The 12,684-nt window shown below is 40.8% G+C and overlaps 1 protein-coding gene across 4 annotated transcripts in view; it reads right to left on the bottom strand.

Annotated features, from left to right (window-relative positions):
• The window catches only part of Wasf1 (WASP family member 1), a 47,221-nt gene that overhangs the window by 18,056 nt on the left and 16,481 nt on the right, over nt 1-12,684 (bottom strand). The window lies entirely within an intron of this gene.

The raw sequence follows: 12,684 nt of genomic DNA, 5'->3' as shown, positions 1-12,684 counted from the left end.
TCAGCAAGCAAGGGTCAGTCAAACAGCACAGGTCTCTCAACACCATGGTTCAAATTTCACTGACCAGAGAATGATATTAACTGTAGATGTATGAACTCCAGCGTGATTACTGGCGGCCTGGGCACAAATCGCTGCTCCTGTGCGGTGCAGGCCGGGTGCCGCAAAGCTTGTTGGGTTGAAGGCATTACTCAACCACAGGCAGCAAAGGTTCACCTGGGATGCCTTCTTGCCTGCCACCCTAAACCCACACAAAACTTCCCAAAACAGGCCATGAAAGGGGTCACAAAGACAAAAGAGCAGCAAAGGACAACAAAAGAAGATAATGCTGAGAGCGAAACTCAAATGCAATCCAAGGGGGATAAGAGGACAGACAGATGGCTGGAAATGCCACCCCTGCCACTGCTTGAGAGACTAGCTACACGATGGGAAGAGCTTAGTGAAGGTCGGCGTATGTTCACAAATGAGGAACGCCCTTGTGACAAAAGGGAGCATGTTCTGTAGAAAGGAAATGCTGGAAGAATTCCACACCCAAGGAACCTTAGCGCTGGGAGGCTGCACGCACTTCAGAGGGAAAGATAACAAGTCGTCGGAGGCTGGACCAATCGTGGCAGAACGGTGCTGCACGCTGGCCAAGGCAGAGGAAGACGCTCATGTTGCTTGCAGAGCTATTGTAGGCCGTACAAGTCACCGTTCAAAACGCTCCCGGCAGGTTCCTCAGTGAGAAATAAAACCCAATTCTTATTGCTTCTAATGTTCTAAGCGATAGTTTACTTACGCCCAGTAAACTTTACTTTTAAAAAAGGCCCCTGCGCACTTCAAACAGCGAGAGTTTTTAATGCTTTGTGGGTGTTTTTAAGTATGATTTTTAATGAAGCCACCTATGTATGGAAGCATAAAGCAATATATAAGTATCGAACTATCCCAAGATGAGATGCCACAATGCTGCTGAATCTTTAGGGGGAAAAAAAACCAACACAAAATCAAGTTATACAAACTCGTATTTTCAGAACTCAAAAACTTAACCTATAAGAATTATTTAAGAATTTTAAAGGAGTTCATGTAAATAATGCAAAAACCCCCATTTTAGGAGGTGACTTACAAATTCTTAGAGTTTTAGACAGGGAGGAAACTAACTAGAGAGCTTAGACTCAGGGGTTTCTCCTTTTCTCTGCTCTGTCCTTCCTTCCTCCCTATTAAGGGAAGGGGGGTTAAAAGAAAAAGGGGGCTATAGTAATATTATGAGAAATTAGACAAATGGGCTGGATTATTAAATCTACTTTTAAACAAAAAACATTTTCTAGCCATAATCTTACACTGGTAGAGATCTTCATATTTTGATGTAGAATTGAAGTCATATTTTCTTATGTTGGTACAGAATTTGTATATTGATACAGGTTTAAGGCTTTCATTGGTATAAATTTTTTATGTTGATACCAAATATAAAGTTAATTTTGTTACTATTAGATAGGTATTATGTCTATATAACTCACTTAAGAATACAAGGCTTAGAGACTCAGTCCTTTAATAGCTGCAATTACAAACTTTAGAATAACTAAATAATGCTAGTTAATAGTCAGACAATCAGACTCATGGTCATAGTAGATTCTAATTTAGTTACAATAAAATGTTTACAGGATTATTCAAATAGTAAATAGCAGCTAAAAATGTTTAGTAATTCAGCTATGCTATACACAGATAGATAGTCTTCAAAAGCATCAGAGATCCACAGAATATGGCATTTAAGGTTATTTCATTATTAAAAAGTCTCCTGACTACGAGGCATGTCGACTCCTGACGGTACCCCATTCCACTTTATAGAAGATGAGCTTCAATACCTCCACATGGAGTTGCTTCAACTGCAGGAAGCTGGCCACTGGGCAAGAAATGCCCTAGTTTTCTATTCTTTTTTTTTTTTTTTTTGGAGCTGGGGACCGAACCCAGGGCCTTGCGCTTGCTAGGCAAGCGCTCTACCACTGAGCTAAATCCCCAACCCCGAAATGCCCTAGTTTTATCTGCAGACAGAATGCTGTCCAAAAAGGACAAACGGATGTAGGACAGTTGACTGTAAAACTGCCAAGACAGGATAAGCAAGTCCTTCATAGTTCCTGCTTCACTTAAGGTCTGTAGATGTTCTGGGCCAGAAGGCTGAAGACACACTCTTCACCGTTATGAGGAATACTGGGGACTATTCAGTCAGTCAGCTGCCTCTGCCAATTGTCTAAATTTTGGAAGCTGTGTTTCTGCCCTTCCTGAATCCTCAGATATTTATTCCTTCTCAAATATCTGACGGGGCTGCAGTCTCACAATTAAGCTGTTTAGCATTGAAGATGTTCTGGGTTTGAACAGATGCTGTTTTAGGATGGTAATACAAGTTAAAATAGAAGATGATTTAGGTACAAAATTATAAACTCATTAAGTTAGGTTAGATGATAAAATACTTTCTCTGAATACTTTTGCTGAAAAAAAATGGACTGGATGTTATAAATGTACATGATACCTTATAGTTTTGATAATTGTTATAATGATATTCAATCTGTATCTGAGGGAAAGAGCCTTTTATCGGACTAAAAGGGGAACTGCTGAGGTCTGGTCTTCCTGTCCATTGTAATGCTAAGTGCAGGCTCCCAAGACCTAGAATCTGCATGTAGCCTGTAATGCTGACCCTCAGTTATTTCTGATGGGTAAACAAGGATGCCAACAGCCAACAGCTGGAAAGAAGGGATAAAGATGGGGTTGAGGATTCCTGGTCTAGGAGTCAGAGGAGAACCATGAAGAGGAAGGTACAGGAGGAAGAAGGAGAAGCTGCCATGGGTTAGGTGGGCCATAAAAGCGTGGCCCTGAGGGCTGGCCATCTGGAGTTAAGAGCAGCCCAGATGAAGCACAGTAAGTAGTAATAATTCCAGGTTATGGATAAGAAAGCAGACTGCAGTAACAAAGAGGGTAGGTATCTGCCCAGCTCTTGTGCTGTTTAAGGCTTATTGTAAATATAAAGGTTCTGTGTGTCTTTTATTCAGGAACTGGTCAAAGATGGGGTAGAAACCCCAGGTCGGGAATAAAAATTTCTATAACAGCTAATAGACTATAATTATAATCAATAACTATGTTGTAGTTTAAATGTAAAATGTCCTCCATGTAGTCATGCATTTAAAGGGTCCTCAGCTGGTGACAGTATTTGGGAGGCTACAGAACACTAGAACAGGCCCTGCTGGCTGAGGTGGATCTACTGAGTGTGGGATTCAGAGGGATGTAGCCTGCCTTGCTGGTCCTTCCTGCTTCTCAGTCTAGCTGCCACACGAAGTTCTCCACTACGTGACCCTGAAGCCACAAAACTGCCGCCATCCCTTCTCCATCAGTCACATGACAACAACAATGTAAACAAAAACAATCACCAAACACCTTTTCCGTCAGTCACATGACAACAGTGACAAGAAAATAAACAACCACCAAACACCTTGCCTAAGTTACTTTGGCCACTACTTTACCAGAACAATGAGAAAAGTCACTAATATAACCTGGGGAAAACAATTTCCAAAGGGGCATATTTACTAATATGTTATAATGAGGTCAGCAGTAAGTGACTAAATCTTAGGACTCATGTCAGTCAAACCATCTATATTCATTTCAAATTGTTTCTTAGTTAAAAATTATTTTCAATTATCCTATGAATAAGGATACTGGCTTTTGTTATTCAACATGGAGATGCAATGTGTGATCGATGGGAACAGGTTAGTATGAAATAATTATTCAAATAAAAAGTTCCAGTACTTTAAATATTTTAAGAAATTTTGACAGAAAAATTTTGCGTATGTGGTACACACATGCGTGTGTGTGCATGTGGCCCAAGTGTGTGCATATGTGTGCAGAGGCCCACATTGGGTATTTTCCTATGTGGCTCTTTACCCTGCTATGACTACTATTAATGTTACTTTTTGAGATAGGGTTGTGTATCGAACCTGAACTTGTCGTTGCAGCTAGAATGCTGGTTTGTGAGCTCCTAGATCTGCCTCTCTCTGCTCTCTCAGCACTGAGGTTACAGGTGTGGGACACCACACCCACCTTTTATGCGTGCAGATTTAAACTCAGGGCTCTAAACCCCTGCAGTCTTCATTTACCTGCTGAGCCATCTCCCCACTTAAGAAAACGACTGTTAAAAGAAATGTCCCGCTACTTTAAAGGATAGAACTGACTTAATTACATGCAATAAACTAATTAAATAATTTGATCATGAAAATTATTCATAAAAAGTTTTCTTAAAATACAGTACAAATAACAAGATGTTCTACAATTGTAAAAGGCAAAACTGATTAAGAAAATATAAATCTTTAAAAAGAATTATATATAACCAATCTAATTTTGAAACACAAATTCAATTATGTAAACTAACAGGCCCCAACAATAAATTATTATAAAACATATTATAAAATATACCATTTAAAAAGGGTACCAGGGGTCTTACAGCTTGCTTCCCTCTAATCCTCAAGTGTTCATAGTCCAGACTTTCATTATTGCAAATGAAATACTGGAAGAAAAAAAACAGAGCTTAAAAGTGTAATAAAAGAAGCTTGTAGCAAACCAACAAGATTATATAAAATAACAAGTTTCCTCATTGTTGGGAATAGTACACTATTCCCTATTCATGGATCTTTAAAATCCTGCATTCAAGATTTAAAAAGCCAATATATGAGAATAAAGAACTGTGACTCATGCTGGGTAACTGAGGTACCAAATTGCTTTGAGATGCTCTGTCCTTTTCTCAAAGAAACTGTCCCAAGAATAATGCTGTCTTTACAAAAAACCAGGTAATTTTATTTTGTATCTCATGTGACAATACTACAGTGTTACATTTTGATAGGCCGAGGCTGAAAAGGATAAACTGTTATGTGAAATGGAGTAAAAGCCAATGAAATAAGCTACCCTGTAATCCTAACACTGACGCTGTGGATCAACTCCAACTCCCAGAGGGTTGAAGACAGTGAGGACAAGCAGTAATCTGATCCAGATAACAGTTTATTGTGTGATTCCATGTTACTCTTCAAGCAAGAGTGTATTTCTCCTGTTAATAAACCAGTACTGAAAGTTTACACATCTATTACATAACTGTATTATTACAGTAATGTTCTCTTCAATAGTTTAAGGAATGTTACTTCGAAATCTGAGCAGTGGCACTCATCTCTCACAACTTTTAAGTGCCTCAGGCTCAGTGGGGGAAAACACTTGCTGTGGAAATGTAAGGTCCCCAAGTTCCAACCTCCAAAAACCACTTAGAGCTCCTGCTTCTGCAATCCCAGTGCTCCTGAGGTGAGATAGGAGGCAGAGGCAGGAGAATGCCCAGAAGCTTGCTGACGAGATAGAAGCCTATACAATAAGACCCTGTGTAAAAGTGGGAGGTGAGGACTGACATCAGTGCACACACCAGTGAGGCCCTCTGACCTACATGCACACATACAGTGCACACACCAGTGAGGCCCTTTGACCTACATGCACACATACAGTGCACACACCAGTGAGGCCCTCTGACCTACATGCACACACATACACAGTGCACACACCAGTGAGGCCCTCTGACCTACATGCACACATATATACAGTGCACACACCAGTGAGGCCCTCTGACCTACATGCACACATACAGTGCACACACCAATGAGGCCCTCTGACCTACATGCACACACATACAGAGTGCATACAGTAGTGAGGCCCTCTGACCTACATGTACACACAGAAAGTGTACATACCAGAATAATCTATTTTCCTCAAATTTATATTTTCATTTCCTTCACAAACACTGGGAAAAACACATTTTAATTCCTCCTTTAGAGTCTGTAGGACATACTGTAATTCAACTTTCCTCTAGTGTGGACATTTTTATGACTTTAAAAATTTTTGTAATAATTAAAACTAGAACAGGTTTTCACCACGGTCCAGTTGCTATTGATTTAATATGAAAAACTCAAGGCTTCTGAAATACCTTTTTTCAAAATATGTCTTATAGGAGAATAAAATTTTCTGTGTGGAGGGGGGACATGCGAGAGGAACAGCAAGCAGCTTTGGAACTCGTGAGGACAGACAGCCCACAAGCTAGCATGACCATGATGGGTGGGCCTCAGAGAGGCAGAGCCCCAAGGACTCCATGTTCTGAAGGCCTCATGCAGTAATGGGGCATCGCTTGGCTTTACACATTAGGAAACAGAATTGGGAGCCTCTTAGAGTGAGAAAACGTGTTGATACTTAGCACAGGGCAAAGATGGCTTCCAAATATTACTTCTGAACATAACACACGTGGGCGCCCTCACTGTCAGCAGGTCCCTAGTAATCTATGAAACTCTATGGCGGTTTCCAGCCCCTCACTGGCCAGTGTCACTGGTACTTATAATACAATGATTCACTTTCTTCATGAATTGCTGCTGGGGCAAATTAATGATTCAAGCACCACTCTTAGAAAGATTTAGTGGTACTGTTGTCAAAATGGTCAAGATAACTTTTGTTAGTGGCTGATGAGGAAGATCTGCGAACAATGCCAAAAGTTCAGAAAACCGTCTTACAGTATAGCCCAAGTGGAGGGGCTCTGAGGTCAAGCAACAGATATGACAATAAGTACATCTATTGATGGAAGCCCTCTTGCTGTATTGTTGGATGTATCAAGGGCGATGGTTAACTTCTGTACCCACTTATGCCCTCAGCTTCCTGATTCTATGACTTAAGTGTCAGTGAGTAGCTGTGTACCCTGAGGATTTAAAGTAGAAATGGCTGATTGCTTTTCATATTTAAAAGTTTAGATTTGTGATTCTCTTAAGATTTTTTAAGATTATTGTTTGAGATAAGTAATAAAATGATTGATTCTTCCTTTGTAACTGCCAAATGCAGCCTGCCAGTGAGAGAACCCGCTGAGAAGATACCCTACGTCCTTACACTTTGTTCAGCTATCACAAGCTGCTTAGACATGAATGAGTGCACCGGGGTCCTTAGGATTGGTTTTTGCCTATAATGTGTACAATGTTTAATCATGTAAGGGTATTGGGAAACACGATGTTTTACTTGTATTCATTGTAGTCGTTCATTTGAAGAAAAAACAATGTAACCACACTGTAGCTTTTATATGGCTTGAAAGGTTTCCTTGGGGGATATAAACTGCAGGGGAAAAACAAAGAACTTCAACAATAAGGTAGGTAGGTAGGTAGGTAGGTAGGTAGGGAGGGAGGGAGGAGGGAGGGAGGGTGTGTGTGTGTGTGTGTGTGTGTGTGTGTGTGTGTGTGTGTGTGTAGCACGAAGAACTTCAACAATAAGGTAGGAAGGTAGTTAGGTAGGGGATGTGTGTGTGTGTGTGTGTGTGTGTGTGTGTGTGTGTGTGCGCGCGAGAGAGAGAGCACATGTGTGTGTTTCCTCCTTTTACCAGCTCCAGAGAATTAAGTTTCTCCCCCAGAGAAGTCTGCGGTGTGATTAAAGGCCATGTCCACACATCCTCCTCAGTACCTGACCGGCTGGAACTGGATTCTGGCCAATGTCAGGCCTCATGTGAGGGCATTTTACTATGTTCTCGGCTCTCTAAGAACCAGGACAGGTTAGCTTCTTTGTGCCCCAGTTTCTTATCTTTAAAATGAGGAAAACATTATCTACCTCAAGATATTTGATATGGCAGCTAAAGTAAGTGGTTATCACATGTACAGATTTTAGAGAAGTCCTTAATGCACAGCAGGACCACAATAAACAGCACTGCTAATCTCTTACCACGCTGAGCTTTAGGAGACAGAACTGGCAGCCTCTCTGACTTCTATTTGTTTAAGTGAGAAAATGTGTGGATACGGACACATCTCAGACAAAGATGGCTTCCAAACGTAACACAAGTGGGATGTATATACTGGCATAGTTCATGCTCTTGCATAAGATGGCAGGGATAAAATGAACTTTGAGGACAAATTTCAGGTACAGCAAGGAGATAGAAGGCTAAGATTTAGAGAAAAGGTTGAAAATCACTCTATGTTAGGGATATTTGCTGCTCACAGAGGCAGAAAAGCATATAGGAGAATTCTCAAGCAATAGGAGAGGGATTTGGGAAGGCTGGAGAAATCAGGCAAACAAGGAGTGTTCAAAGGAATGGGCAAGCATTCGGGAGTGCAGATAAAAACAAAGGCTGGCTGACTCAGAAGCAGCAAGATGAGTCACGAGAGAATTACTTCTAGGCCCTTCAAAAGCAAAGGGACACCTTGTGCTTCTGTTAGGGTCTAAGGGTACAAATTAGAGCACACAGATGTGAGAGCCTTTCTAGCCTCACTGTATATAAATTATATATTTAATGACTAGCGTTACGGGGACAGTGACCTGTGACAAACTACAACTCCCTGCTTACCTCATTTCATTGCATCACGTTCGCTCTCCCTTAAGTCGTACTTCTGGGTTTGCTAATTACTGGGAATACGTCATCACTTAAAGATGGTTTATGATCCCTTAGCTTTATTCAGTGCCCAAAGAAATTCTCGCTATTCTCTCACCTATCATAAATTCTTGACATATTTGTCATCTTGGCAGTTTACTGCACAGAACTGGGTCCTCATTTTAAACCTGGGCATCTCCAAAACAAAACAAACAAACAACAAACAAACGAAAAGCCCAAACTAAAAAACAAAACAAAAACGAAGAAAAGGCCCCACTACCAACTATAATCCTCATACTGAGTAGCTTTTTAACTCAGAAAAGCCTATTACTCTCAAGACAGGAAGAAACATTAAAAACGGGCGGGACCAGTGGTTTTCAACCTTCCTAACGTTGCGATCCTCAGGTTGTGCTGACGTCGAACCATAATATTTTCTTTTTTCTTTTTTTTTCGGAGCTGGGGACCGAACCCAGGGCCTTGCACTTGCTAGGCAAACGCTCTACCACTGAGCTAAATCCCCAACCCCGAACCATAATATTTTCATTGCTACTTCAAACTGTAATTTTGCTACTATTATGAATTGTAAAACTGTTATGAATTTGATATGCAGGATATCTGATATGCAACCCCTGTGAAAGGGTCATTCGACTCCCCTTAAAGGGGGCTCAACATTTAGGGACCCACATTTTACATATACTGCCTATTCTGTTCTCAACCTGCTACTGTTTCAAATCCACTCTGTAGTCTGCCGAGGCTCCTCCCACCTCCGCCGACCTCCTACATTTCTCAGGGTATTTTGAGGATGCAAATGATGCTTCCCGGTTCTCGGTTGACTACGCCTTTCAATAAATAGCTGGAGATTATATATACATGGGATTAAGACGTAGACGATGAAGATGAAAATAATTAAAACAGCTTTGCCACCTAGAAGCTTACATAACAACAGGAATAAAGACGTAAAGTTCAACTTGCAGAGCCGTCAAATCGAATACAGCTAAGGTCTAAAGTAGGTCAGACTAAAGTAGTAGAGAAAATGACATCAAGGCAAGCGAGAGGCTAAGGAACCTACTGAATGCGCTTCTCAAATATTAACTATTAGCCACGTGTGGCTGAATCTACATTTACAATAATGCCACATTCCACTCCACAGACCTATCCATAATCACCGAGAGCGCGCAATGGCCGCACGTGGCTTGTGGCCGCTACCTACAGGGTACTTACAGAGCAGCAGAAAGCTCTGTAGGACAGCCTGATGTGTCATGATAGATAAAATGGGAGAGGGAAGACATTTTAAACCAAGTATAAGAAAGGTAAAACACAGAACCTTGTTTGAAAGAAACGTAGACGCAGGAAGGGAAAATGTACTGACACTGTGGACTGCGAACTTTAGTTTCCAGGGAAGAACAAACAGTCTTTCGAAGGGCAAGGTGACAGACATTTGACTTAAAGAGTGTGTCTCATGGAATTAACACAGAAGGAGTGACTCACGGAATCAGAGGCTCTGGACACACTCGTATGCACAGCTTTAATAAAAATTGCCACTTTCCCAAAGTGCGTGAGCTAGTTTATATCCCTTCCAGCGTCTCAGCCAGGTCACTGACATCCTTGCTAACACCTGATGTGGTACATTAGTAGTATAGCCATTCAAGCCTGACCAAGGTTGCTTTAGTATTAAGTTTTATCTAGTCTAATTTTAATATCAGGGAGATGGTTCAGTGATTGAGCAAATGCTTAGATTCCCAGGACACACATAAATGCCGGGTGAGCGTGGCTACCTACCTACTTGTAATTCTAGCTTCAGAAGGGAGAGACAGAGGATCTCCTTAGCAAGAATTAGCCGTACAAGTGAGGTCTGAGTTTGACTGAGAGACCCTGTCTCAATTGGTAAAGTAGAAGCACAATCAAGGTGGCAGAGGAGAAACAGACAGGCAGACAGACAGACACAGTGGGGACAGGGACAGAGGAGACAAAGATGGACGGAATATGAAGAAATTAGGCTGCCAGATTAGGCTCCTTGTGATCTGGCCACAGTACTTGGCAGAGCTGCGTGACACAGATGAGAACCACTGACATGGGACAGCCACAGGACAGCCAGATCCTAAGGAAAGGACAGTGCAGTGCAGTAACATTACAAGATCCTTCCACATCTTTGGTTCTACGGGCACTTGATAAGGGTCTTCAAATATCATTCCTACTGACACCAGATGGTATCTGGTAGAGCCTAGGATTGGGCCATGGCCAGCAAAGAGCAAAAACAACACTATTCATGAGCACGCAAACACTTTCGGGGCATCTTTATCTTTAAATGGCTCACAAATATGGCTTTAGCCATTTAAAAAAAACTGCTTAGTATTAAAATGGCAGCACTGAATTTAAAAATACCATCTTGACAGTTCTACCTATTCAGAACACTAAGTTCAATTTAAACATGTCTGTCACGAGAATAACTCCATTTGAGACATTCTACTGGCTACAGTACAGTACTTATGAAATAACAACATGGCAAGAAGAAACATCGATTCAAGTCAAGTACATAATAAAAACTAAAAGCCAAAAAAATAAAATAAAATACTTTATTCTAAGATAAACTAAAAGGAGATTGGCTAGAAGACTCTTTTAGGGGCATTTATATTTTATCAGTAATAAACTGATGAGGATAGATTAATACTGCCCTTATACACTTAATCTAATAAGAGAGATGTTTCAAGACAATTCTCCTTTTATTAAAACACAATTTTCAAAGTAGAAATTGGGTGGTTTTAAGTTAACACCTGTTTATTATCTGAAGTTCCTAAGAGCTACAGTAATTTACTATATAGCTTTATCCTGATGCTGTCAAACTGTCCAGCCAGTTTCTCTTACATCTTCATTCCAACAGCTAGTGTCAATCTGTATTTGCAAATCTCTCCTCACTAACTAAAAAACAGGAAGATCAGTAACAACCAGCATTACTCTTTTATCCTTACACTCATTTTTCCTTGAGTAGTTAAGAATAGTAAAATATGAGGCTGGCATTTAAGCTCAAGCCACTGTTTTTAATTATAATAGAAAACTAGAAGATCAATATAATCAAATCCTGCTTAATCATATTCTACTGTCAAACTGAAACATCTAGACTAAATAGACACCATTCTTACTAAGTCATAAGTTTAAAGATTGCTTGCTAGGAAAACATTAAGCTAGCAACGCTGAGGAGATCTATGACGGACAAACATTAGCTTTAGATCAAGCACCAGGGTGAGGAGATGGCTCAGGTCAGGTGATAGCAGAACAAGCCTGCCAACCTGAGTTCAATACCCAGAAGGCTTTCCACGTGTGAGTGCACACACATAAAATAAATATTTTTTAAGTCAAAGAAGCCTTTCAAAGAGTATTTTAATTTCTAAGTAAAAAATTAAAAAGTAACTTTTTGTTTTTGTTCTTTTTGGACAAGATATCGCATTGCTCCAATTGTCCTGGTATTCATTATGGAGCTGATGCTGGGCCTGAACTCAGAAATCCACCTGCCTCAGGTTTCCAAGTACTAGGAATAAAGAGGTGTTTTTACCACACCCGGCAATAGCAGTATTCTTAATTCATCCATTTAACAAATTTAAAAGACTGTAGTTTAAAAAAAAAAGACTCATGATGACAATCTGTTGTACTCATAGGTCAGAGCCTCGCTCAGTCACCATCAGAGAGGCTTCCTCCTACAGCAGATGGGGACAAACAGAGACCCTCAGCCAGACATTATACAGAGTGTGATCTTGGAACACTTGTTTCTAAATGGGGACATCTCCATCAAATCCCTCCTCTCTCAGGACCCAGGGTACCCTACAAATAAGACAGAAAGAGTGTGAGAGCCAGAGGGAAGGAGGACACCAGGAAACAGAGTCCTCCAAATCAAGAAGCTTGAAGCACGTATAAACTCAGAGACTGCGGACGCCGGCATGCATGGGGCTTGCACTGCTGTGCTGGGGTCGTGTTGAAAGGGGAGGTGGACACAGGCTCTAATCCCTGATAACCATGTGCAAAAAAAACCTTAGTTTTCTCCAAGGGAGTCTCAGTGGAGAAGAGTAGTTACTCTTAAGGGTGGGCGGCAAGCCCAGCAGTAGACGGCTGACAGGAACCTTCGGAGGGAGGTTCTGTTAGCCGTCTACTTTTTCCCATATGTTTTATTTCACTCTGACTTTTTCTCTTTCTTTACCCTATAGGTCCTCTAGGTATATACTATGGCTTTTTAGCTTAGTAATTTTATGAGAGTTCTGAGTGTGTAAACCAGTGGGTCTGTACATCTGGATCTGTTTGTCTTTTCTTTTCTTTTTTTTTCTTTTTTT

This window comes from Rattus norvegicus, chromosome 20, assembly GCF_021556685.1.
Source record: "Rattus norvegicus strain SHRSP/BbbUtx chromosome 20, alternate assembly SHRSP_T2T, whole genome shotgun sequence".
Taxonomy (NCBI): Eukaryota; Metazoa; Chordata; class Mammalia; order Rodentia; family Muridae; genus Rattus; species Rattus norvegicus.
Note: the sequence above shows the minus strand (reverse complement) of the source record. Positions and strands in the feature narration are given on the sequence as shown.